The 24,675-nt window shown below is 53.3% G+C and overlaps 1 protein-coding gene across 1 annotated transcript in view; it reads right to left on the bottom strand.

Annotated features, from left to right (window-relative positions):
• The window catches only part of OPCML (opioid binding protein/cell adhesion molecule like), a 1,179,878-nt gene that overhangs the window by 1,154,798 nt on the left and 405 nt on the right, over nt 1–24,675 (bottom strand). The gene's annotated exons all lie outside the window — the stretch shown is intronic.

Genomic DNA, 24,675 nt, shown 5'->3' with positions numbered 1-24,675 from the left:
CTCTCCTGGCGCCTCCACATGCTGCCACACCCCCCACCAAAAAAAAATCCACCCTCTCCTGGTCTAGGCTGCCTAGTCAAAAAGTTTGCAAAGTAGGGGACGAATGTGACATGGTCTTTTGCTCCCAAGGGGGAACTGGGGACCCTCGGCCACTCTTGGTGATTCTCAGCCAAGGGCTGCTAGGGCCACCCCAGAAGTGCTCAGTGTTCTCTAGGGCCACCTGGATGACTTTTGGGGGGACATGTAGTGCCAAAGTCAACACTTGCGTGCAGCCTAACCCCTGCCAGAGTCTTACAGCTCTTAGAGGTGGTAAAAGAATAACGATAAAGACTGCAGGAGACCTGTCAAACCTCAACTATCTACTGCTCACGAACAGAATAAAATAAAATAAAGCATCTTCCCCAGCTCTGCCTTCAAGGAAAGAATCACAGGGCCGAGAGCAAGAGGATTGCCTCAGAGGAAAGATATGGGCAGGACAGGCAAGCACTGAGTCCAGCTGCCCACAGGGCCATGAAACGCAGACCTGGTCACCCCTCATCTCCCACTGCCCTCTACGTCCTCCCCCCTCCTTTCTTCCTCCTCCCATCCCCTCTTCTTCCCCTCCACCTCCTCCTCCTCCTCTCCCTTTTCTCTCCCCCTCCTTCCACCGCTTCTCCTCTGCCTCAGTCTTGGCGCTCCCCACTCTTGCAGGCAGTGTCCTCTGCAGAGCCTGTCCCTGTCAGCTTCTCCCTGCATGGTCTCAGAGCCCGCGGCTCCCAAAGGAGAGGGGCAGGGAGGCCGGGAAGGATGGAGCCCCCACATTTGCGTTTCCGAGATACCAAATTGCCTGATCGCGTTGACATTTCCGAGACCGAATTAAAATGCGCCGCCATGGAGACAAAATGTCATTAGCCTCATTATAAGTGATTGTGTTAAAATAAATACAAAAATAAAGTGGAAATTAGTTCAAACCATTAAAATACAGAAGCAAAAAAAAAAAAACGGCCAACAGAGACCTTACATGCTGCAGACTAAGAACGGTTGAGCTGACCCCAAGGAGGTAAGTGGGACGGACTGAGAGGCAGTGCCTACCCGCCGGGGGTCCAGCAATCCTGCAGAGTCACCACCAGCTCGGACAGGCTCCATGTTCCCGCGGGCACTGCACAGCAGCCCTGCCCTCCCTGCCCAGGGAAACGTCATCATCTCCATCAGATCCTCCGGGCAGCAAGCAGTGTCGTCCGCTGGCCCTCCAGTCAGATACTGGTGGGAAGGTCCCCTGGAGGGAAGGACAGCTCCTGGGGAAAGTGATAAAGACCATGCACTTGCCTTGCACTTGACCAAGGCCAAGGAGATCCATGGGAACAAAGTCAGGCCCAGGGTCTCGGGCCCAGGGTCAGGGCCAGGTCAGAGTACAGGATCAGGGGACAGGGTCAAGGCCAGGGTCACAGGCACAGGGTCATGGGCTTTCTCACTGGGCCATGAAGATCTTTGGCAGGGCCAAAGATAACCGCTGTGGGAGCCACACTAACATACCTCTTGGTCTGGCTGACCCCTGGGTCCACCCCACACTAATATACCTCTTGGTCTGACTGACCCCTGGGTCCACCCCATGTACCCCCTTTTGTCCCCAAGCCCCCATTTTAGTGATTCCCACCCCACATGCTCCCTCACCACTCTCTCATCCCTGTCTCCCTCACAGCACAGTCACTGGCCCTGAGTGCTCTGCCCTGTCCCAGGTGGGTCAATCTCCAAGTCTCTGGTTCTCACAGGCCCTCAGCACCCAGCACCCTAGTCCAGGCTCTGACCATAGCAAGCAGGGCTAGAGCACAAGGATGTGAATAATATCCCTAAAATAAAGAAGGAGGAGAAAGGAGGGCAGAGGGGAAGGGGAGGGTTAATCATGCCGTGCTGAGGACCAAACCCGGGCCTCCCACATGCCACTGAACTCTCTCTCTCACTCTTCCCAGAGGCATAAGATGCCACAGCCAAGAACTCACGTCATCACAACTGCAGCAACGGGAAGGAAAGAAATTGTCCAAAAAGAAAGACTGGAAGCCTTGCTGTGTGCCCTCAGAACAAAGACACCGATTCTAACAGCCGTTCCTCCCTGCCCCATCAACTTTCCCCCAGGAAGAGAAGATGGAGTGGGCGTATTCCTACCACCCCATAACCCAGGCCAGACACCACTAGCCCCTGGGATCCCCACTCCTGCCCAGCACCCCACTCCTCCTGAGCCTAAATTGTCCCGGGCACTGTCACCTGTTGCTAGGGGATCAGACTATTCATCCCCCTTCCACTCCCATGACCAGGGTAGCCTCGAACCAGCATTATGGGCCTGACTGGGGCCCAGGGTCTCAGGTTGGCCCAGGTCCTGGCTGTGCTGCAACTGGGCCTGTCTGTGGCAGCCTATACATACACACTCACGTGTGGAGTGACGGAAGCACAGGCGATGCTCCTTTCTGGGCGTCTGGTGAAGTAGAGAGCCCTTGGTGGGCTCGTCACCTGTCACTATCTCACCGTCCATATCCGTATCCATATCTACTGCCAGGCTTCCTTTCCTGAATGACTTCATGTTATAAAGAGTCAAACCTGGCATGGCCCCAGCCGAGACCCAGGGTTCATTCGCAGCTGCCTGCAGAGACCCAGGCACTCAGATGCTCCTCCCCGTGCTCAGCCCTAATGAGCAAAGGGGCTCAGAGGGTCTCACGAACATGAGCTTGTGAACCCCAGAAGCTCCACACACAACCTGTAGCAGGAAAGGGCCCTTCCAGCCCTGCCTCTGTTTCTCCACCTGCCAAGGAACCCTGAGCTCTCAGCAAATTGTGGGCAGGATGGCATCGTTTTCTGAAGACTGGAAGGCACCTAAGATCAAAACTCTGGTTGGGGTTGCTGAGAGGGCTGAGGAAGAGGAGGTTAGGAAGAGCATGATGGCTATCTGGGGAAACTGAGGCTGCATCAGCTTCTCTGATACTGAGACAAAGTCATCTTTCAAGAAAGAGGAGGTGAACAGGACTGGAGAGACAGTACAGTGGATAGCACACTTGCCTTGATGCAACTGACCTGGAATCCATCCCCCAAGCCCCACTAGGAGTAATTCCCAAGCACTGCTAGCTGTGACCTGAAACCAAGTGAATAAAAAGGAAAAACAAACAGTAGGATTGACCTCCTAGCTAGGCAGAGCCATGGTTTGTTCTCCTGGAATCCGTTCCCCAACTAGTTACTGTTCAGTCTGCAAGTTGCAAATGCCTGCGGCGTGATTGTGCTGGGGAAGAAACAGGGAGCAGGGTTTTGCATGCCTCCAAAGATGATCAGTGTTTATTTTATTTATTTTTGTTTTGTTGGAAGGCACACTTGGTGGTGCTCAGGGCTTATTCCTGGCTCTATATACAGAGAGCACTCCTGGCTGGACTCAGGGAACTGTATGGGGTGCCAGGTATCGAGCCCAGGTTGGATGCATGCAAGACTGGCACCTGCCCTGCTGTGCTGTTGCTCCGACCCAAATAATATTTTGTGGTTGGACTGGGGAAACAGCTTCCTGGGGTCTTCCGGATTCTTCCCTTCTGCAGCCATCTTACTCTGGGAGAAGAAGTTCATTTCCATGTAGAGGACAGCACGTGCATTCATGAGAGCCCACCACCCCCTCGCAGTCCACCAACCCTACCATTCATCTCCTCCACTGTACACTAACTTCATCGCTCTTCATTGAGTGGACTGGAACACCGAATCATGCCATGAGGCCTGGAGTTTCCTTCCCTTCATGTCTGCTCGCCTCCCAGAAGGCCCTTCTGGAGCCCCCTTTACTACCCCCAGTCAGTCTCTCTCACTTCCATGGAACTACAGGTCTTCCAGCATATTCTCAGATGCGCCCATACACCATGAGTATCTGCCTGCCCCCACTAGTGTCTGAGTTTCCTATGGGCAAGAGTCATTGCTTTGCAGAGGAGGGGTCTGAAAACCAGTTTCCCCCAAGCCATGCTTTCGGCCACATTTGTTCGGTGAATGGAATCCCTAAAGTGGTGGCCACAAAAACCCATTTCATGAACTCCACAAGCAATGAGAGACTCACATATCCTGCAGTCTGAGCCATCCCCTCGAGGAGAGCAAAACCCTCAAAGTACAAAGAAGAATTAGGGCTTATTCCTGGCTCTATATGGAACTCACAGGCCAGAGGTTGTCAGTCTATCTTAAAGGAGTGGGGAAAGGAAAGTCTAAAATTCACCAGACCTTTGGGAAGCCACATAAAATCCCATCAAACATGGTTCCTTGCATTGTGGATCCTTTTCCTAACATGAAGCTTAAAAGCTTGGAAACATCTTCAATGTTCAGACTTCCCCAGGACCACCTGTCATTTTTCGGACAATTGAATTGTACAAACTAGCTGTGTAGTGGTTGCGGTGCATTGCTGCTGGGCAGACACCTCCATCTGTTTGCCTGCTCACCACACTGTGGAGTGAGGGGAGAATCCCTACTCTCCCTCCCACCTAGGCCATCACCAGCCGCCCAAGCTCATGGTGGCCAATGCAGTCCCCCATCTTGACCCTGTGAGGTGACCTATGCTTTTAAGTCCCAGCTCTGAGCATCCTTCTGCAGAGAAATGTCCTGGGTGAAGCCTCTTCCCTCCTCCTTCAAGCTTTCCTTAACTTCTCCCTGCCTAAAATCACAGAGGTCATGCTGAGAGCTTACAGGACTGTGGCCCTGAGTGCCAGAGTCAATGGCATTGGCTTTGTCCAGCCACTTGTTCTCCTGATCCACCGGCACCTGGTCAAGAATCAGGGTTTTGCTGAGGCCTGCTGCTCAGATGACCTTGGAGAAATTAATCATTATATACGGGGTTTCGCATGAAATAGCTTTTACCTAAACCAAATTTGGCATGTATAATGGTTCATGAAAAGATTCTAATCAGTGAGCTAGATCAACGAAATTAACAGCTTGGCTTCGAAAATTGTTGTTGTCAACAATACAGCAGCAGAGAAACGAGTCCTGTGGGGTCAGCGGAATGCAGAAACACATACACGCTAAATGATTCAGAATCGCAAGAGGTGAGGCATTCCAATGACAAACCTCTCCAGGGCTGGAAAGATTTTGCTCCCATTGAGGATTGGGGAGCCTATGCTGCACAACCAGGAATATCCTCCAGCCCAGACAAACCTCAGAAAAGGCCTCCCAGGCTGTGATCCCATTCCCCCTCCACGTGGCATCCACAAGGAAGAAGAACTGGCACACATGGTCCAGCATGGCCATTGGGATCTGAGGAGGCTTGACAAACCAATACAAGGTCAATTGGTGAACCTCTTCCCTCTGCAATAGTTGATTGCAAGGGATGCATTTTGGCAGCTCCCTGGGTTTGAAGCTCTAATATTATGACCTCTTGAAAAAAAACCTGATGCACTGGCCCAAAGGTCATTCCTAAAAGGAGATCAGTAAAGTGGTCCTACTTGGTGTCCCAGCTCAACTTCCAATCGCCTATGTTTACTTCCTTCCACCTCACTGGAGCTGTTGGTTACCTGAACTACTGGGCACAGACACCGAATGCAGCAATATCTTGCCCTTTGGAATGACCCCCACTTCCAAAAAGAAGGAACCCAACAACTATAGTCAGCGTTGTTGTTTCTAGTAGGGAAGTTTGGCTCCTTCCACTGCAGTAGTGTTTACAACCAACCGATCACAAGCAAATTATTTGAAAAGACTCGGTCCTTGTAAGGCATGAATAGACTTTAAAAATGGTGAAGCATATGGCAGAATGCATGTGACCTAATATAGTAAAGTAAAGTAAAGGCCCTCCCTTTGATCATCGATTTGCTCGAGCGGGCCCAGTAACGTCTCCATTGAAGACTTTGTTGTTACTGTGTTTGGCATATCAAATACGTCACGGGGAGCTTGCCAGGCTCTGCCGTGTGGGCAAGATACTCTCGGCAGCTTGCCGGGCTCTCCGAGAGGGGCGGAGGAATCGAACTTGGGTCGGCCATGTTGGCTGCATGCAAGGCAAACGCCCTACCGCTGTGCTATCGCTCCAGCCCATAGACAGTTACATAAATATTTTAAAACAAAATAGCACGACATAGTATGACAGAGACACAAGTAGATGGTACAATAGATGGTGCAGTTCACAGAGACATGTGCTAACACCATGAACCCCTTGCTCATAGTCACCCCACAGAGAAAGCCGATGGGTTAATGTTTGATTATACTGGGGTCATATAAAGCTTGTTATGGTCCCTCATATGGTTTTTCCCATATTTGAAATATAGCATTAAAATTATTATTAGGGGCTGGAGCGATAGCACAGCGGGTAAGGCATTTGCCTTGCATGCAACAAACCCAGGTTCGATTCCCAGCATCCCATATGGTCCCCAAGCACCGCCAGGAGTAATTCCTGAGTGTAGAGCAGGAGTAAACCCTGAGCATCGCTGGGTGTGACCCAAAAATAAATAAATAAAATAAAACTATTATTAAAAAACCTGTTGAATACGAGGCTGAAATATATGTTAAAAGTATTATAGACTTTAAATAGAATAAGCCTTTACAATAGTAAATTTTGGGGTCCAGGTGAAGCCAGTAAAGCTCTTGCCTTTTACGCTGTTGACCTATATTCAGTTCCAGGCACCCCATATGATACTTCGAGCCTGCTAGGAGTGAGCACTGAGTACAGAGACAGAAGTAAGCCCTGAACACAGCCAAGCATGGCACACAAAGCAAAACAAACTAAGAATAAATTTTTAAGTTAAAAAAAGCTTTAATATGGACACACAAAAGAATCTCGGAACTGAGCAGCTCACTGCAGAGATGTCTTCGGACTTTGCATCAGGCTGCTGTCACCAGGCTACTCCAGAAGGGGCAGGTGCTGTCCCTCCACCTGCCCCCTAGGAATCCCGGTGGCCGCCATCTTCCAGAACCCAATGAGAAGCCCAGGTATGCGGGAGCAGTAAAGGCAAACAGTCAGGCCTTGTGGGATAGGGGAAGGGCCGGTCCCTGGTCCTTCTCCTCCCCCCTCCCCGATGGGACCCTGAGATGATGCCCATGGACTGCCTCCAACTACTATTTAAGCTCCTTAAAGATCACGATCTAGAGACACACAAAAGAATCTCGGAACCTAGCAGCTCACTGCAGAGATCTCTCCAGACCTTATTTATCTAAAATTTTAGAATTCCAGGAGGGCACAGCTGCTCTTGCTGCCACGCGACATCTTATGCTATTCATGACAGCAATACAAAATAAATTGTCTAGCATTGCCTTTTCAGCAGGTTTGAGTGGTGGTGGGAAAATTCCAAATAATAATGGTGGGATTGATGTCGAAATAATGAATGTAATCAAAGTAGAGAGAGAGAGAAAGAGATAGAGATAGAGATAGAGAGAGAGAGAGAGAGAGAGAGAGAGAGAGAGTATTATGGGAATCGTCTGCCACACAGGCAGGGGAAGGGTTGGGATCGGGGGGAGATACTGGGGACATTGGTGGTAGAAAATGTACACTGGTGAAGGGATGGGTAATTGATCATCGTATGGCTGAAACTCAAACATGAAAGCTTTGTAACTGTATCTCGTGGTGACTCAATCATTTAAAAAGTTTCAATACATAAATTGCTTTGGGGCATGGGTAAGAGGGTTTATTGGGACCCTAGCAGTGTTCTGGGGTCTCAGGGGCCAATCACAGTGATACTTAGCCAACCAGCTTGAGGCCCAGTGCTAGGGCCCAAGGATGTGGGTGTTGTTGGGCCTTACAATGTCAGGGACTACCAGGGCCACTCCAGCAGTGCCCGAGGCCTCCAGGCACACCTGGCAGTTCTCGCTGTCCATGCAATGCCAGTGATCAAACCTACGTCAAGTTCATGTTAGACATGTGTGCATCGTAACTGTTGTACTATGATCCAACCTCTAAAGAGTTTGTCTTAAAGATCTGTGACCATCCTCAATGCTTTTTTCCTTTCAGATAGGTCCCAGACCTTATTTTTTAGCTCAAAATAGTCCTCTGAGCCCTGCCAGGAGTGACCCCTGAGCACAGGGCCAGTATTAAGTTCTGGCCATGGCTGGCTGTGGCCAAAGAAAACAGAAGGAAAAAAAAGCCTCCACCTATGCTGTTGTAAGCAAGTCTGCACTCCACTTGGACATGGCATTCTGGCCCATCCCTGGTAGTTGTCTGGAGGTGCCTTCCCTGGCCTGTCTCCCTGCAAGCTAATCACCGGAACAGAAGTCTGCCCTATAGAGAAGGTTCTGAAACAGCCTGGCCGTGAGCTGTCCAGGTTCCTTGCTCATCCATCCAATAGAGTCAATCATGCAGGCTGGCTTAGGAGTGCCTGTGTCTGCCTGTCTGAGACAAACCGAGCAGAGCACAGTCCTCCTGGTCTCCCATGACTGCAAAAGGGACTCCAGACAACTGCCCCTACAAATCACTCATCAAAGAACACCAGGCCCCAGTGAGCGAGTCTGGAGCTGGTTTCCTGCTTCTGAATACAACAAATTTCCAGTGATACAAATAACTGAGAACCAGAAACTTCGGAGCATCTTGTTAACACTCTGAGTTAGCAGCCCCCAACCAAAGCTCCTGGATAAGGCACCATCTATGGGAGAGAAGAGAAGGGAGAGAGTGGCTGGGGCAACTGGAAACCAACCAGCTGACCAGCAAGGCCCCACCTGGAGCCCCCCAGCGACCAGGGCACAGTGGACTGTGCTGAGTGACAGCTTGGTTGTCACCACTCCTATGGTTAGCTGTCTACTAAAGGATAGAGACCAGGGGTGATGGTGGAAATCCACATCATGTTCCAGGCACCCTGAGCCCAGCCCTACAGAAGTACCCTGCCAGAACTAAAAGCCAGTCAGAAGGGGCCAGGGAGAAAGCACAGGAGTAAGCAATCCTACTTCAATCCCAGGGCATGTGAAGAGTGATCATCCCTGAGCACAGAGTCTGAAGTAAGTCCTGAGCATTACCAGGTGTGACCCTAAAATAAAACAAACAAAAAAAAAAAACCCTGAGAACTTCAGGAATATCAAGCTCAAGAAGCTAATGCAAAACCACCATAGCTAAAATCTGAATGGTTCTGCAGGGGAGCGTTTGGCTCATAGTCACAGTCCAGATAATCAACCAGAGCAGCGAGGAGAATCAATGAGCCCACCCAAAGAGAGGACAGGGGTTTGTGCTCTCGCCTCTTGCCTTGCATGAGGTCAACTCCGGTCCAGTCCTCAGCACCTGTGTGGTCCCCTGAGCATTGCCAGGAGTGATCCTTATATGCAGAGGCAGGAGTAAGCCCCAAGTACCACCCGGTACATCCTCCCAAAACAAAAACAACTAAAAATTGCACCGGTCTCACTGTGTTCCCTCAAGCCTTTCCCTCAGCGGCAGCTCAAAACTGGTTGGTGGCATCAGAGAAACAGCTGAAAGACAGAGTATAATAATGTTGGTTTCCTTGCCTCCTGTGTGTCCTGAGATGTAGCCTTAATCTGGTCTCCCAAAACCAGACAGTAAGACCCAAGGATCGGGGAGACACTCATTCGGAAGCCATTTGTGAGGGGAAGTGAACCACCCTGGAAAAACTCCGGAGCCTGCAGGCTGTTCTGATCCCCTAGGAAGGGGGTTGCCAGCTGTAAAAATTCTTTAGGGAGTAGCCAGCGAGTCCCCAACAGCTCTTCCCCTAGTTGCCGGTGTTTGGGGTGGGCCCCGGGCCGCTCCCCCAACCAATGTGGCTCGGGCCCTGGGGCAGATGGTGGAAGAGACGAGGGCCAAGCCGGTGGATTGATCAGATGCTGTTTATTCCATTCTCGTCCCTGTTCACTCCTGTCTCTCTCTCTCTCCTTCTTTCCTGGGCCCCAATCTGGAACCCCTCTCTCCTGGCTCTAGCTTTGGCTCTGGCTCTGATCTTAATTCCCCTCCAGCCCACTCTTACAGTCTAGTTAAATCCCCACAACCTTGAGGGGCTGGGCTTACACATCGGTGTGGTCACAATCAATAGGGTTAAAGTTCTTCCCCTCAGGGGATGCTGTTTCCAGGACGATTCTCTTTCAGCAGGACCACGTACTCAAGGGTGAAATCCCATGGGTGTGTTTCTCCTCTCCTTGTCCAATAAACATATAAGTACTCATAATATTAATCATTTTGTATGGACACAGTAAGAGATGCATTAAGCTTATAGAATTGCTCTCCTGGAGTCATCTCGATCTCAGACTACAGTGCTCAGGCCAGATTAGTCTTTCCTATCCCTAGCAGGGTCCTAGTCTCGTCGTTACCTAGTCCCGAGTGACTCGGGAGCACTTTGATGGGTGTGACCAGAAAAACCTAAGCTTCTTGTGGCAAGGGAGAAAGGACAAAGCAAAGTTATCCTACATCTCCCCCTTTTTCTTTTTACAAAAACACACATTACAAATGCCGTCATGATCAAGGTCTTAACTTATAGTTAAGAATTGTGGCGCTTTGGCCAGACCCATCTCGATGCCAGGTAATGCACATAGCTTACTGCTTGCCCTGGTTCCATCGAGTCCCTCGTTGGGACCCTGCTTTTGGGGGCACTAGCAAGTGAAGGCAACCGAGGCTAAGTTGAGAAAGCAGCTGCTCAGGAATGAATAATATTCGAAGCCAATTAAATTCCATGTTACAAAATCATAATATTAATTGTCTTCTTGTGTCTATACAAAAGGACATTGCCTTAAAGTAAACTATTCAAAAGACATAAGGAGAGAAGAAAGGCAATATTAACTTATAATACAAGTTCATTGTCCTAGAAAGATCTGACCTTACAAATTAACAGAATCTGATTAGGGGAATAAGCTGATTAACCGTTTGGGGAAGAGAGCATAGAGAAGTGGTCACAAATAAACAAAAGAATGGGAGTGACTCGGGAGCACTGGGATGGGTGTGACCCGATAAACCTAAGCTCTTTGTGGCAAGGGAGAAAGGACAAAGCAATGTCATCCTACAGGTGGGGAGGGGAGGCAGAATCAAGAGAGAGAAGGCCATCCAGGGAGACTTCTGGGGCCATGGACGAAGGCAGCGCTCTTCACGGAGCTGCCACAGTTCCTCAGAAGCAGATGTGACTCTCCCACTTGGTCATCCCCTGAGGGGAGCCTGAGGGCCGGAGTTAAGAGCGTCCCCCTACTGAGGGCAAATGATCCTGGGCAGGCAAATGATCCCATATCCCATGGCCAGAGCAGAGAGAGGCAGCCCATGGCAGCACCAAGGCCTCCAGACTTACGAGGAGACTCTATCCCTAGGGTTTCGTCTCCCCTCAGAACTAGTCCCAATCTACCCCTCAACACAGAAAACAATCAACAAGAATTGAAAAGTAATTGAAAATGAAGACTGATTGAGGCTCTCTGCACCTTTCCTGGGGAGCAGCACCTGGGGCCTTATTCACAGTGAGGGCATCTCCCCATGGGGATGCTCTACCCTGGGTCATGGATTGATCCTGGGGCAGCTGGAGACTGGGGTGCACTGGGGAATTCTCTCGGCTCCCTTACACAGGTCGATGTCTGGGGGGTGGGAGTGACTGTCATTTCTGAAAAAGGGGGAAGTCAGCCAAATAACTTGGGGAGTCCCTATTCTAAGGTGCGGTCTGTTTCTCCCAGCCTCTCCTCCGTTCTTTTCTGCTCCTCACACTTGGCCTTAAACCTGGCTGTACTGCGCAAACAGGCAGCACATGGAGCCCATGTTGCTCCCCGCTGTCCAGACGGGAAGCATCAGCATAGGTAGGGCAGCACATGTAAGGTTGGTGCAGCTCTCAGCCAGGAAGCAGCAGCCCACGTAGAGCAGTCCGGCCAGGAATTGTCAGATCACGCAGAGCCGGTGTTGTTCCGCTGTCCAACCTGGGAAGCGCCCAACCTCCAGGAAGCCTCTCAGAAGCATCAGCTCAGCGGGCTCACTCCGCCACTAATGAACTGTGCCCAGGCCAGGCCGGCCTCATTTCATCAGACCCAGGCCGTGGGCACAGGAAGAGAAAATAAATTGGGAGCCATTGTTAGGACAGGACAGCCTCAGACTGGGCCAAGGACAATGGAGAGAGTAAAGTTTTCACTCAGGCCTCTACTCTCTGCTTGATCCAGGAGGACTGTACGGGCCCCTGAGCTGTGACCATATAAGGGTAAAAGACCTTGTGGTTGACTAATGAAACAGATGGCCGTCACGGGTCCGGGCTCAGCCCTCGGACCCGGATATAGCGTGAAGCCCGGAGCCGGCACTTACGTAAATTGTGGCCTTCAAATCTGCTGTAACGGCCGACTTGGGCCTAGATAAGTAACCCCTGTACCTTGGGTTGGGGTCTGGCCTCTCACACATGACTTGCGCGTCGCTGTGTGCGTGTGCACGACCCTGGCTAGCCAGCTCAGTAAACTGCCTGCTTGCTGATTGCATTCCTGTGTGGTCCTTGTCTGCGGAGATCGAGAGCCGTGCCCTAATAGCCATTCCCCCGGTTTCTCTGGAACCTCGGCCCGTCCACACAGCTGCTGAGAATGGAGTGGGAGATGCAGGGCCAGCAGCTGAGCCGGTCCCAACTCCCGCCCAAATCTCAGTGGGCTCCCGAGACCCTGACAGAAAATGAGCGCTCGGAGCAGAGGAAGCTGGAGCAGGATCCCACAGGCTCAGCATGTACTGACGATGCAAGCAACCCCCTCCACTCCACACACAGTGCAGACCCCTAGAGTAAGGACCGAAGGCGGGGGCCACCTGGAAGGGCCCACCAGTGCAGAAGCCCACTCATCGTCTACATGGGGGGAATTTCACTCCCCCTCTAGCCAGTGTTCAGAGAGTCAACAACAGACCCCTCCTCCTACCAAGGTATCCTCTGCAAGTCGACTCAGCTGAGACAGCCAGCACAGAGGCAGGGGTCAGTACCCCCTAATCTGAGGACCCTCATGACCCCCAACACCAGAGACCCTCCTTCTCAACCCCATTCAGGACCCTCATCTTCATTTCAAAGGCAGAGACCACACTCTGACAGACACAGACTGGGTGGCTGTGTAAACTGAACCACTTTCCAGAACTTTCCATGGACAAAGGTGCCACCAACCAAGCATTGCTGCTTGTACTGAGAGAGGGCTGCAGGAGAGGGCCCTGAGTTAGGCCTCCTACTCCAAAACGACCTTCTCTGGCCTTCTGGGAAGTTGCCCTGAAACTGCAGCCCATCACTGAGTAAGAGACAGAATTCGGAGTCAGAGGATGGACTTTGGACATGGGAACTGGTGCAGTAATCACCAGACAGAAGTGGACAAGCAGGCTGGAGCCCTGAGCCCTGCGTTCTGATGCAGTCAAGCCTGCAGGCCACTGTTCTATTCCGAACACCTGCGCCTTGTGCAGCTCTATTGGCGAAATCCCCAAGGACACAGAGCCTGCTCAGCTGCCCGCAGAGTTGGTCCAGCAGTTTCCTTCCCTATATCACAGCAACAAAGTCTAGGAGAGGTTGAACCCCTTGTTCAAGACGACTGATTACTATGCACAGGGGCCTTTAAAAGTCCATAAACAGGGGCTGGAGAGCTAGCACAGCAGGTAGGTGTTGGTCTTGGAGGCTTGAGCCCTGGCACCCTATTTGGTTCCCCAAACCCCACCAGTAGTAATCCCTGAGCACAGAGCCAGGAGTAAACCCTGACCACTGCCAGGTGTGACCCCAAAACAAATAAACAAAAAAATCAACAAATCTGAGCTGGAGAGTAGGTAGTGCCGGGCTTCTAGGGTTTGCCTTGCATGCTGCCAACCCCAGTTCTCTTTGTCCCACGTGGTCCCCCAAGCATGCGGCTCTGGAGGTCCATGCTCACCCCAACACTGCAGGGCCCAGGCAGCACCACATCTTCTCCTGCAGACTTGCCTCATTGGCCAAGGATTGCTGGGAGACCCCTGAGATCTGGGCTCCCAGTTGGGAGACTTCCCAAAAGAAAAGTAAATAGATGGACTCCGTGAGTGCCAGAGGAAGGCCAGAATGGAACATTTAATGGTGAAGTATATCCAATGTACAGATGCTGATGGCTCACGGCTGAAACTTACATAACTCTAAGGCAGTGTCACTTAGTTAAAATATATCAGAAAAGAGCTACAGCGACGGTACAGGGCACTTTTCTTGCCTAGAGCCAACCTGGATTTGAATCCAGCACCCCATATGGACCCTCAATCCTTGCTAGAAGTGATACCTAAGTGCAGAGCCAGGAGTAAGCCCCGAGCGCAGCTAGGTGAGGCCCAACTCCCCCATCCCCATCCCCCAACAAAAAGGCATCAGAAACAAACAATTCAGGTGAAGGCGGAAAGGCACATTAGGTGGCAATTCCAGGGTGGCCAATCTTCATGGTGCCATAGGAATTAAACCGCTGGCAGACATAAGGCAGAGGACAGGAGGATGGACCCCAATGGGGAAAGAGGCGGAACCCAGGTCCTCAGCACCCCAAGCCCTCTGAACCTCTCCCAAAGAGGCAGCCACCCTCCTGCCAAGCAAGACTGGCACTCTCTTCTCCATGGGATGCAGCCAGGGGCACCCAAGGAAACTCAGCTTCTCTCAGAGCCTAGAGACTGATGGGCTATTTCCATCTGCCACGTCCCTTCTTCCAACAGTGAGGGGAATCCCTTGGCTGGGCTGTTCTGAGAAACCAGGTTGGCTTGTCGGAGAAGACAGAAGCTTGGTCACAATGCCCACCTGTGCTTTCCCCCTTCCCCGTGCCGTGTCCTGTGCCCCTGATCTTGTCCTCGTGGTTGCCGGCACCATGAATCTGCCCCTTAAGCCCGTGTTGGGGATCTCTACTCCCAGTCTGTATTTACTAGCTAGCCTCAAACTTGCCCCTACCTTGCTCTGGTGTCCCTGGCGGCTCGTCACCTAGAACAGGGTGTTGCTGGCAGGAATGGGGGAGAAAAGGAAGACTTGGACATTGGCTCCCCACTCAGTAGTGCACAGAGTAGTTTGGATGTTCAGGGGGCTGTGGGCCCTGTAAGTCACTTCTAGACTCTTGAACCATCTAAACAGAGACCATGTCGTTCTTGGGGTGGAAGTGGAGGGTTCTCTTAGTTTAGCCCATCAGGTAAATTCAAACTACGCAAACAGATGTTTCAGTAGTTTGGTGATGACCAGAGCTCATGCCTTTACCCTGTGGAGCCCAAACAAGGGGTCTATGCTTTAATGGAATCTGATACTCTCCTCCCACAGCTTTGTCTGTGCACTGGGCAAGACAGATAGTTTGAGTGACACCTCTAGGTTCAGTGGCTAAGGTCACCTCTAGTCACGAGAGAGCATCTGGGAAAATCAGGCTTCTTTTTTCCTGAGCCTCACCTTAATCCCTGGATGAAAGGCACTGTGGCTTTCGGACTATGACACAGACTATGACACCAGGTCACTATCATCTCTAGATGATACCAGGGGACTGTGACACCAGGTCACTGTCATCTCTAAATGATATAAGGGAACTGTGACATTGGGTCACTATTATCTCTAGATGACACCAGGGGACTGTGACACCAGGTCACTATCATCTCAAAATGACATCAGAAGACTGTGACACAGGGCCACTATACTCTCTAAGGTACTGAGGGTCAGCTCAAGACTGATTCAACCAGGAGGAGACACTTAGACAACCATTGTCTTAGTGTTCTCCCCTATAAAATTAAAGAATGGAGAGGGGGTTGCGGAGAGATAGGACAGGAGTTAAGGCACTTGCCTTGCATGCAGCAGAGCCCAGTTCAATCCCTCCTACCATGAACGGTGTCTGTGTCTCCCCAGGAGTGATCCCCAAGGACAGAGTCAGGAACAGCCCCTAAGCACTGCTGGGTGTGGTCCACAGACCAAAATTAAATAAAAGAATGAACCAGACACTCTCCAAAGCTCCACTCTGCTCCAACATCTCCACATTGCCACGTCAGTTCATGTGATTCAGCTGGCAGCGGGGTCCCTTGGGACAGATCATGCACAAACTCACATCCTCACAACATTTGAGACACGGCTGCATCACGCCACCCCCAACCCACTCTCCAATGTCTGTGCGTTTACTCTTCACTTTTCAGGAGCAAACAGTCATGCACGGGCCTCCTGCGAGGTCCTAGCTAATCCTCCTTGTTAGGGTGATGAGGGATGCCATTGGAAACTGGACACAGGAAGTTCGCCAGTGAAGTTAGGGAGACTATGGGGTGTCGGAAATGATAGAAATTTCCCAAAGCGTCTACTGCTTCTTCCTTCAGTGCCCAGATGACATCCAAACTTGAGAAGGAAGAGCATTGTCTGCTGTCCCCACAAAGGGCTGGAGAAAGTAACTGGGGGGTTGACTTTTAGCTTCACATTCTGCAGACAGGGCCGTAGTAGCCCCAGGCCCCTCTCAGAACCCCCCCCCTCCTTATTTCTCCCTCCTCCTCTCACTCTCACTACTCCAGCTAGTTCCGGGCCATCGAGCTTCTCCTGACAGTCCTCACTGGCTTTTCCCTTCCAGACTCACTCCCCTCTAATCCATTCTACCCGCTGCAAAGAGAACTAGATGCAGAGTTGTGACCTCAGCCTTCTGCTTGGGTCATGCCTCTTCTCCAATAAAGAGCAAACCGATCCTGGTCCCTTTCTGGCTGATTGCCTGTGAGGGCCCCTTCCCAGCACACACTCTTCTCACCCACCCCAATGGCACCGAGTCCTCTGTCCTTCCTACTACATGGTTTCTGCTCAGTCACACACCCACTAGTGTCCCCTGGGTTCCCCTAGAGTTCACTTCCCTCTTTACCTTCTCTCAGTTGGGCTGCCTGCTTCCCCTCACAGATGCAGACAGATGCCTCCCAGCATGGCCCCTCCCTGCTGGATGGCCCCAGCTTGTCTCTCATGCTCAGCTCTAAACATCATAAAAGCAGGAAACATAGGGATGTGGGTCCTGTGCCCGGAGGGACTGTCCTCAGTGGATCACCTGTCAAATAAGGGGGCCGCACTAAGAGCTCAGAGATGCAAAGGGCTTCTCCCTGCCGCTTTGAAACCCAGCCCTGAAGTTACAGTTCTGAACAGGCCATACTAAGATGATGAGACAGGAAGTGTGAAAGCTCTTCTCTGCCTCCTCCAATGGACCGAGCCCTTGGCCATTTTCCCAATAAACATCGGCCTTTTGCAGGATCTGTTGCTTCTGGGTGACTTCTACTTCAGCTACCAGCATCTTCCTCCCTGTAACCCACAGTTCCTTCCACACAGGCACAGCACAACATGTGTTGTGAGATCCCAGAGCACGTGGCACCCACTGGTACCAAGGACGTATGTTAGGTTGGGACTCGAAAATGGTATTTATTGAAAGCAGGAGTACATGACTGATAATCAGTTGTGTGCGTTCTTTGCAAATTTCTTTCACTTGCTAGCAAAGCATATCCCAGGCTCTGTGCCCTCACCATGCACAGGGTCATCAGCAATGAACCTGATGTGCAAGCCGAGACCCCGAGTCCCCCTCCCTCTGGGAGGACCCGATGAGATGGGACTGAAGAAGAGGAGAGAGGAGTGGACACTTGGTATCTCTGTGGCCGGGTCTGCTTCCCTATTCATCCACCCCCACACTCACGCATCCATTCAAGAAATACACTCTGAGCTCCCATTCATTGTGTCACGGTGCCAGACACTAGGATGTCCTAGAGTACAAAACCTCCCTGCCCCACAGGCTCCCAAGAAAAAGGAGACAGAAAACAAAACTGCCTTTAAATTTGCTTTGCAAATTGCTGTTTGTGAATTTGGAGTCTATGCCAAGAAATGGGATGGCTGGGTCACATGGGAGATCAATTCTTACTTCCCAGAGGCCCCTCCAGGATATTTGCCACAGAAGCTGAACCAGTCTACACAACTGTAGGAAAGATGGAATCTTGCAGCTTGCTGCAACTTGAGTGGGATTAAAGGGCATCATGAGAAGCAAAGTCAGTCGTAAGAAGAAGGAAGGAGACTGGATGATCTCAATCATCTGTAGTCTGGAGAGAAACAAGACCAGGGGTAAACAGCAGCCAAGGAAGAACCCTTGGCTTTGGGTTTCAAAACTGAGATGATCAAGTAGGGGGAGGAGGAGGGAGAAAGAAGAAGTAGACTTGATGTGACATAAGATCTGCAGTACATTGGGAACAGTCATGGTGCAGGAAAGGTGTATAAATGTTCACACTAATGAAACCATCTCCTTTAAACAACAATAAACACAAGGAGAAAGAGGAGGAGGAGGAGGAGGAGAAGGAGGAGGACGAGGAGGAGGATGAGGAGGAGGAGGACGAAGACAAAAAAGGAGAAAAAGAAAAGGAGGAGGAGAGGAAGAAAAAGAGGAAGAAGAGGAGGAGGAAGCAGAGAAAGAGAAATGAGTCACAAAACCCACCCCCTGTGTGAGAAAGGAAGAGCTAGCACAGAGCCCCATTTAGGAGGAAAGGGCCCGTGCTGATGCAAGCATGTAGAGTTGATTCCCTGGAGAGACAGATCTAAACTGAGCTCAAAGGAGACAATAAGAGCATTTGTCCAGAGTAAGAGGAGGGGATCTGCCCAAGCTCAGGTGGCCTCACAGGCAAATCCCAGGAGGCAGCAGAAGAGGGCAGAGGACAGAGATGGGCAATGGGTGGCAAAGGGGATGCAAGATCCCATCCTGACCTGGAGCGCTGTACGGTGCCTTTGAACCCCTTCCATGGGCCCTAGAAATCTGCTCAGGGGCTCAGTGAATCCAAAGGCAGGTTGAACAATCTACCCTATTCATGCCACGATTTCTTAGCACAGAATAAAGGAGCCCGGGGCTTAATCTCCCAGGTAAAGGGAGAGGATGAGATTCTTCTTCCCTGAGAACCCCCAAGTAGAATCCCAGCCTGGCAGAAGGAGCCTGTTTCCTTCCCCAAGAGGGTAAGACTGAGTCCGGGGTTGTTTCAGACTTTGTGCCTCACACTGCTTAGGGGAGGGTGGTCTCTGGGTGGGATTTCCCTGCGAGGTCCCCCATCATCCACCCACTATCACTTGCACTTCTCCTCTGACCACTGCCCTGTACCCTAGTCTCAGCCTTCCCTACTTCCCCTATCCATTCGTCTGGGCCTTTCCCGGGGCTCCCTACACCAGCTCTTCATCTTTTGGAGGGTTGTTTGTTCGTTTGGGGTCACACCTGGTGGTGCTCAGGGCTAACACCCAGCTCTGTGCTCAAGGATCACTCCTGGCAGTGCTCAGGGGACCAGACGGAGTGTTAGGAATTGAACCCAGCCTGGTCATGTACAACATAAACACCTTCCCTGCTGTAAGCACTCAAGGCAGTGCCCAGAGTGGGGACTCCTGGTTGGCCTGGGAAGGGGCTGTAAGTGGGGAGAGCTCTCCAAGGATCTGAAGAGCATGGATGGATGGAAGCTCCTCTAGTTGTCACAGCCAAATCTCAGTGTCTCAGCACCCCAGGGCTGGGGGACTGCAGGGGTGTCCCTATCACTGCAGCAGAGCACAGAGCCCAAACACATACATGGCAGGGCATCAGGGTCCCATGAAAGCTCCAGGCTTGGTGGCTACAGGGGGCAAGGGACAGACTGGAGGCTAGGAGAGCTGCCCTGAGGAGGGGTGAGTGGCGGGGTGGGCCTTCATACCCCGGGGAGGTAGCAGCATGCCCTCATCTGCTTATGGGACTAATTCTCATCCACTCTCCATTCTTCAGCGGCCTCCAGCCAGACAAATGCTCTTGGTCAGCCTCCAGCAGGGCAGGAATCCCACCTCCCCCCATTTGTCTTCCTGTGCCCTCCTCTCCCTCCCCTTAGAGTCAGAAAGAGGACGAGCCCTGGGAGAGGGTATCCCTGGCTTCTCCCTCCAGAGACCCCCCCCCCCCCGGAGAAGTGGGCTCCCCTCTCAGGGTAATCTGTCTGGCGAGGCTAGGCAGTGCCCACTCGGCATCCCTGGTGTCTGTAGCCCATGCTGAGAGGCAGCAGCCCCAAGCCACCTACAGGCTGACTCTGAGCCCCTGAGAGGCACAATATGGCCTGTGCTATCCCTGCCCCACCTCCTAGAAGCAGCCTCCCTGGACCCCTGTCCTGTGCCTGAGCAGACGAGCCAGAGGCCAGGACCAGAGGGGACAGGGATTCTCGAACCAAGAGCCAAGGCTGAAGAACTATCATATCCTCAGCATCCACCAAATGCCTGGCAAAGCCTTATGTGAGGGGTCAGTGGGGTGGGTCAAGCTGCATCCCAGGCCGTTCCGCTCAGATTCTGCAGGCTTCTCTCCCCATGGGTCCCTGAGAGGGAACCCACCCACTGAGTACTTCCTATTTGCTTGGATATAGGTTTCTGGAACCAAGAGCCTCCCACTTAATGCATTTTGCATAGTTGAAATTGGTCTAAAGTCTCAGCATATCGATGGATAGTGGATGGATGGATGGATGGATGGATGGATGGATGGATGGATGGATGGATGGATGGCAGAAGGATGAAGCAGACCGACACAAGGATGTGTGGATGGATGGATGGATGGATGGATGGATGGATGGATGGATGGATGGGTTAACATAGTAAAGGCCCTCCCGTTGATCGTCGATTTGCTCGAGCGGGCCCAGTAACGTCTCCATTGGAGACTTTGTTGTTACTGTGTCTGGCATATCGAATACTCTCGGTAGCTTGCCGGGCTCTCCGAGAGGGGCGGAGGAATCGAACTCGGGTCGGCCATGTTGGCCGCTTGTAGAGATGGACATAAAGATGAATGGGTGGATTGAGAGAGATTGGTGGACCAATGAATGTAAGGGTGAAAGGATGGGTAGATAGATGAATGGGTGGATGGGTGGATGGATGGATGGTATCATTAGTCAGTGATATAGATGTACATGGTGCCACCCTGCCCTTCTCCTCCTTCACCAACAGGAAATGCCCTCTCTACTCCTGCAGGCTAGCCAAGCACAGAAAGTAGGCAGGAGCTCAGAAACTAATATCTCACCCTGGTTCTAATGCCATCATCCCCTGGCTCTGCTGAGACCTAAATCCTGGGCCCCGCTGTGCCTGTGGAGGCAGGAGTCCCCAAGATCCCTGCTGCTGACCAGGAGACCGAGATTCAGAACAGTTGGAGTCATCCCAGAAAAGCCCTGGGGAGCTTCTTGGAGCCTGCAGTGGACTGAGAGGGAGATGTTGTCGGGGAGACCAGCCCAGGTGAGGCCGTGGCCAGGACTGACTTATGGCTGCCAAGTTGCTCACACACAGACCCTGGCCCTGCCTGCTGATGGAGCAATCTCTTTCGTCCTTTTCCAGGTTCCAGAGATGTGCCAGAGGGTGCTGAGAAGGCCCAGGGCAAATGGGGTTCTGGCAGGATCCAGTCCCACAACAGAACTCGGTCCTCCCAGCGGATCTCTGCTAACCGCCTCGCTCATGCTGCCAGATCTGGCCACAGCCATGTCCACAGGAGACAGCCTTCTTCCAGAACCTACTGTCCCCATCCCATCAGTCAAAGATGCACCCAAGAAGAAGTAGTGGCACCAAGTGAGCTTGAGGATCCATTTTGAGGGGCACAGGGTCACAAGTTGACTAAGGCCTAGGGGCAAAAGTTCTGAGGCAGGGTGGCCTCTGGGGACTCTCAAACCTTCTGCAATTGTCCTATGTGTAGAGAGAATGAACAGCCCTGCTATTGAGCAGGATGAGGGGGTGAAGGCTCTCCAGCCCTCACCCCAAGGCCAGGCACCCACCCTAAGTGCCAGTACCCAGGGCTCCACCCTGGAGGGAGGGTGTGGGAGCCGTGAGCTGGGAAGGAGGAACCTACATCTTCTGGAACTGTCCACCCTAGTTCAGGGCCATAAACTCCAGCAGGGCAGGGTCTGGCCAAGAAATGGGAGCCCACATGGGCTGGGGGCAGGGATAACAGAGGGATGGGGGCAGGCAACTGGACACTTGCATCTGAATTACCCCCAGGAGGTCGGTGACATTGTAGACTCCTGACAGGAGCCTCATGCCAACTTCCAAGCCCCTGTGACAGGGTGACAGGGGTGACCCTGGTGTCCCTTGGCATCACTGAGCTGGCAGCACCTCATCCCTGGCTTTGAGATTTGGGCCGCCCCTCCCTCTAGCCAGAGTATCCCAGGATCCCTGAGCACTGCTGGGAGGCCCCCAACACCCTCCCCAAAGAGAAGACATGGGGGTTGAGTAGACAGATCAATCCCTGGGTGCCACTCAGCCCAGGCCCAGGAGAAGCCCGCTGGGGACGGGGAGCCTGTTGGGAGGAGAGGAAGAGAGGGGGCAGGTGAAGAATCAGCTGGAATAGCTCATTCCTGAGGGTCCTACTTCCTGCTTGCAGCCTATGGGGCCTCCGGGTCTGCCTGGTGCATCTCAGAGCCTGAGGCAGGCAGGGATGCAAAGTTTGCAGGTGGAGACCCCTTGTGTATGCCTCAGAGGGAGGGGCAGGGTCTGCAACCTGGTCACCGGCCACCTGGGGGTAATTCAGATGCAAGTGCCCAACTCAACTGCCTTCACCTCCTGCTGGTCCCCCTACCTCTCTGCTGTCCCAGCCCCCAACTCCGGAAGAAGCTGGCACAGACTCAAGGTCTCTGAAAGTCCCCCAGCCAGGGGGTTCTACCCCTTCCTGGAACCACAAAAGCAGCCTCAGAAGTCCTGCGGGCAGGCCGGATCCCTTCCCAAGGGACCCCTGATATTGCCCCCCCCCACCCTATGCAAGCCCTCTCCTGCCCTAAGGTGGGCTCTCCAGGGTTCCCGCTTGTTACTGTCTCCCCTCCGAGATCCGGAGTCTGCCTAGAAAAAGCCATTTCTGATCCCCGCCCTCCCCTGCAAGGCCTCTAGGCAAAAAGATTAGCCTTAAAATCAGTCTGGGATGGAAACGTGTTTCCCCAAGAAACAGAAGGCGGTGGAATCAACCGGCACTGAGGCCTACGCAGGTCAGGGAGGCATCATTCCATCAGCCTCTGTCTTGAGACTGGGGGGGTGGGGAGAAATGCTAAGTAAGGAGCTCGCGTTGACCGAGTAGGGAGCCGAAATACTGCGTGGAAAGCCGAGAGCAGGTAGGAGAAAAAAAAAAAAAGTGGGGGGTGGCGCGCTCCTGCCAAGTTGGGACCCAGCGGGCGGGTTCCCTCGGGAGGGTCTCCAAGGAGCATCCGTTTCGGCTCCGGGGATCCCCAGGTGCTTCTCCTGCCCCGCAAACCCACGGGGGGTCTGTAGGCAGGGCGGGGTGCTGGGCTGGGCGCGCGCTCTGAGTCTGAGCCGGTCCGAGGCCTGGCGCAGCGCGCTCAGGGCGCTGGCTCAGGGTCTGGGTCTGGAGCAGCGGCGGGGAGCGGGTGCGGGTGCGGGGCACCTCGAGAGGGAAGCATCACCCCTGATTCCAGCCTCCCGGGGGGCCCCGCAGTGCAGCGCCCGCGCGGCCCTCCAGCGGCCGGCCGGGCGCGGGGTGCGCGCGGGCACGGGGAAACTTTGAGGGCGGCCCACGCGCCCGGAGCGCCCGCCTGCTCCCTCTATCTGTGCCGAGCTGGTACTGGCCGGCCCCCAAGCCCCCTCCTAGGCTGAATTCTGAAAAAAAAAAAAAAAAAAAAGACAGCAACGCCGCGACCGCCCCCGACTTCTCAGCCGCTGGGGAACAGCGCGACCCCCACCCTGCCTGCCGAGCTCGGGGTCCCTTAGGAGGCAGCAGCCACTGGATTTTCCTTGGGAAAAAAGCAGTCCTCTTCTCTGGCTCCCAGGAACTTCCTTTTCTCTGATTTCACCTCGGGGTCTTGGAAACGACTTGGGGGCTCATTTGCCCCCACCCCACCCCAGCCCCCAAACCACTCCGTGGCTTGGAATGGGAATGCGTGTCCCGCCTCTCTGGATGGGTGAGGGCTCCAGGCGGCTCGCTGCGCCTCTCTGGGCGCGATTTCCCTTCCCGGTGAATGTGCAGTTGGGTGAATGCGTCTCTCAGTTTGGGGGAAGGCAGAAACCCTGGCAGCCTGGGGTCTTAGCAGGGAACCCCCCGGGACCCTTGGGTGCCGCCTGAAGCCTGGGCGAGCCCGGCCCGCTGCCTCCAGCGCCTCTGAAGGACGCTGCAGGCTCCGAGCGGGTGTCTGCGGGCCAACCCCACGCGCGGCGAGCAGAGCGACCCAGCGCGCGGGTCCGCAACACTTCCACGAAGCCGGTGCCGGAGAATCGCTGCATCCTACCTATGCCGGTGCGGCTGCTTGTCCTTGCAAGCAAGCACCTGCTAGGGGAGCTGGGATCCCGTTTGCGATCATTGATCAGGCGGTGGGGGAAGGAGCCAGGAGAGAGGCAGGTGAGCAGACCCCTCCTCCCCAGCAGCCTCCCCTACCCTCAGAGCCCCCAGAACATTGCACATTCTGCCTAGAGAAAGGAGGACGTGCATCAGGTGAGATGCAGGAGGGAGAGGAGGGAGTGCCCGGGTGCGATCTGCCCATTTGGTGGAAGGACAAAGAAAGGAGAGGGGCTAGGAGGGGGCAAGGCCAGGCAGGGAACCTCCTCGGTGGGGGAGGAAGGCACTGGGGTGAGTGAGAGAGAGAGTCGGGAGCAAAGAAAGGGAGGGAGAAGAGCGAGAAGGGGGAACATTGAAGATACTGAGGAGAGCGGAGATCAGCAGGCTCCAGACACAGAGCCCGGTGGAGGGAGGCACGGGGGTCCCCGGCGCTGCAGGTCCCACAGAAGAGGCACCGATGGCTGGCACGGGAAGCCCTGCTCCCCTGGCCCGAGGCTGCGGCTGGCATCCACGGCAGCAGCTGCCTTTGCCAGGAGCAGCGGTGCCTCCCGGCGCGGTGCGGATCTCGAACCCAGCGCAGCCAGGAGGCTCGGCCGGGAGCCGGAGCAGGTCCCAGGCTGCAAGCATCGGCCCGCGCGCGAGTGAGCCAGCCCGGCGGGTGGG

Source organism: Sorex fumeus, unplaced genomic scaffold (assembly GCF_029834395.1).
Source record: "Sorex fumeus unplaced genomic scaffold, SorFum_2.1 ptg000091l, whole genome shotgun sequence".
Taxonomy (NCBI): domain Eukaryota; kingdom Metazoa; phylum Chordata; class Mammalia; order Eulipotyphla; family Soricidae; genus Sorex; species Sorex fumeus.
This window is presented reverse-complemented; position numbering and strand designations above follow the sequence as displayed.